General features: G+C 40.5%; 1 pseudogene; it reads right to left on the bottom strand.

The window, feature by feature from the left end:
* Positions 1–502: 502 nt before the first annotated feature.
* Positions 503–2,205, bottom strand: LOC129146196 (putative protein FAM47D; annotated as a pseudogene).
* Between the last annotated feature and the right edge of the window lie 1,143 nt (positions 2,206–3,348).

Raw genomic sequence — 3,348 nt, 5'->3', positions numbered from 1 at the left:
AGTGTATTCTAAATTTGTGCTATAGATCTTTCTAGCCACATATTTTCCTGTCCCAGATAGTGTTAGCAGTTATTTAAAAAATGTGAAGATGTTGATTGATTTCTTATTTTAAATTTATGATTGAAATTTAAATTGCTACTAGTGAAATGTAAAGATTTATTATTTTGACTATAGATTTCAAGTTTTGGTTAACAATTATCATAATTCAGTATGATTTTTGTAAGTACAAATGAGTGTCATTTTACCCAGCACAATTATTTTGAGATTCCTCTCATGTCATACATCACATAAGTAGGTTATTATTGTTTTAATAGTGATTCAGCTTTTATTTGTGGTTCTATTCTCACCAGTAATTGATAAGCCAAAGTAATATTTCTAATACCACAAACATGTGAGAAGAGTACAGGTGACTATTGGTCTCATAGTTGATAAAATATATACCATATTGACAAACCCAAAACAGAATGTCATTGAGAAATGTTTATAAATATTAGGTGTTAAATTTATGCATAATAGCAAATCAAAGTTTGTACATCTGGTGGGACATGCATCATAAAGTGGGTGTCATGTTTAAGATGAGATAGTAAAGTAAGTAGTAAATGAAAGATTGTTTATTTAACTTCCCTTGACAGCTCCTCCTCTGGCTCCTCCTCATCATCATCTTGGAGTGCATAGAGTCGTATTGATCATTCCATAGGAGTCTTCACAGAGTCATATGTCCATCTCTTCCTGGCAAATAACCACTCAATCATGGATGGCATTTCATAGCCTTTGCTTATAATGTAATCTTTAAAGTCTAATGTTCCATAAGGCTCTTAAATAATATCTGGTGTAGGAGGCTTTCCAAAGGTGCTATCGATGTTGGAGTCAATCAAAGGTTCATCATTTATTAACATTTTCTGCAACTTGAGCTTCAGGTACCATGCTCCATACCTCATCTTCACACGATTGTGTTTATAAGGATCCTCTCTTTTCTGGAGTTTTCTCTCCCAGTTTGTATCTTTCATGGAGAAATTTACCTGCTCCTGGCAATACTTCAGCTCCAAAGGAACCCGCATTACTTTTTTAATGCGGGATGTTTTATGAGTAGGTTTGCATTCAGAACTTCTGTCAAAAAGTTGCATGAAGAAGTTTTCATAGATGCACAAGTCTCCAAAAGTGGCAACCCATTCGCAAATGTCATGAACTCTTTCTGGATCTTTGCTACAAGGCACACGTTTGTGTGAACCCTTTTTTCTTGGCTTTTTTCCTTCATGAACCAAACTCTCAGGCCATGTCCTGGGAGTCTTCTTGGGAGGTTCCAGCTAGACTTTTTCAGGATCAGTTTTGCAAACCTTTTTGGGAGGCTTTATCCTTTTTCTGGTGCCCTCGCGGTAGGGTCATGTGTCTTCCAGCCTCCTGTCAGGATCGACCACTTGCAGCACCTTTTTTTTTTAAGTATTTCTTGCTTAGATATTTTCTTTTCTTTTTTTTAGATTTATTTATTTATTTATCCAAGCATTGGGCACAGTCAGAAGCGCGGGAGGGTGAGAGAATTCACCAGAGCCAGAGCGGGGAGCAGAGCAGGCAGAAGGACCGAAGTACACTGCTGAGGGGAGCAGCGGGCGGCAGGAGAGGTCTGCGCGCCATGCGGGACCCTCCTCCAGTGGCCGGGGAGCAGCCGGGTATGGAACTGGTGCTGCAGAGGCCGCGGGCAGCTTCGCAACCCAGCGCTCAACCGCTGCGCCACCGGGGAGGCCCACTTGCAGCACCTTTAGTAAGAGCTCTGCAGGTACATCTTCGTCCACATCCAGGGACATAGCCAAGCGATGTCTCTTCAGGCGGGCTTCGACGTCCTCCATGAATTTCTTCCGCTCAAACTGGGCTGGCGAGAGCGTGGAAAACAGGCCTGCATCCTTGTACAGCACTTTGTGACTCTTTGGGGGTGGAGGTTGGGGCACTCTTTGAGGAATCAAGGGGAGGAAGCTCTTCTTAGGGCCACGGGTGATCACATCTTCACAAGGTGGACAACCCTTCCTGAAGTCGTCCAGTCCCTCTCTCGCAAATCTCCACCGCCGACTCTCCAGGGAGGTGGGAAAATTTGAGTACCTTGTGTTTTGCCAAACACTTGGAAGGTAGTTTATCTTTGCACCAGGGCTTGCAGTTCATGCCCAGAGGCATCGGTTGTTGTGACCCCGACCCTAACAGCCGCTTCTTATCTGCCATGCTGTGCCTGGCTCCCAGGCCACCCCCATCTTCAGGGGTTTGTTTTTTCTCAGTGTGCTCTTGTTACTAGGAAACCATATAACAAGATGTTGCTGGATTCTTCTCCGAGGAGGGGCAGAGCAGAGACTGGGGTGGAGGTGGGAGTGGGGGAAGGGGGAACATAGGTGCTGATGCTGGCTACACAGCCTGCCTTCTCCTGGAATGACCAGGGGAAGGTTCATTTCTTTCTGTTTTGGAGATGTATTTCATTATACGGAATATATCACCATTTATTTATTCATTCACCATTTTGTGCACATTTGCCTGTTTTCATTTTGAGGGAATTATATCAAGCTGACACAAATATTTTTGTTCATGTATTTGTAGGCACATATACTCTAGTTTCTTTTGGGTAAACCTTAGCTAAGAGTAGAACGGAGAGATCATATAGCTGTGTAACCTTTTTAAAAACCTAAATTTTCCCAAGTGGTGTACCATTGAATACACGTTTCTTTTGGTACTGAATGGGAATTGCAGTTCATCCACATACTCCCCAACACTTGCTATGGTTCCTTATTTTAAGTTTTAGCTATTCTATTAGATGTGTAGTGATATCTCCTTGTCCTTGAAATTTGTATTTCTCTAATGACTACTGGTGTTGAATATCTGTCATGTGCTTGTGATTTATATTTCTCCTTTGGTAGAGTGGCTTCAAAATTTTTTCACATTGCAAATTGTGTCTTAATAACTTACTGAGTTTTGGAAATTCCTTGTGTGTTCTGAATCTAAGTTCTTTACCAGATACATAATTTGCATTTTTTTCTCCATCTATGGCTTGTCCTTTCATTGTGTTAATAGTGTCTTTCAAAGAACAGACATTTTTAAATTTGATGAAGTTCAATTTATCAGTTTGTTCTTTTATGGATTATGCCTTCTGTGTTGTAACAGATAATGTTGCCTTTAAAAGTCACAAAGGATTTTTATTTTCCTTCATTTCAGTCTGTCATTTTAATATTTGTAAGTGGTGCAAGATATGGAACAAGTTTTTATTGTATTTTTTTTTTGTCTATGAATATCCAGTTGCCATTGGATATTTTTGTGAGATAAACTCCCCCCTCCATTGTCTTTGCAGATTTTTAGAAAACCAATTATCCATGTTTCTGG

Source organism: Talpa occidentalis, unplaced genomic scaffold (assembly GCF_014898055.3).
Source record: "Talpa occidentalis isolate TD23 unplaced genomic scaffold, MPIMG_talOcc4v2.1 talOcc4.18, whole genome shotgun sequence".
NCBI lineage: Eukaryota > Metazoa > Chordata > Mammalia > Eulipotyphla > Talpidae > Talpa > Talpa occidentalis.
The sequence above is the reverse complement of the archived record's forward strand: the minus strand, read 5'-3'. Positions and strand labels throughout refer to the sequence as shown.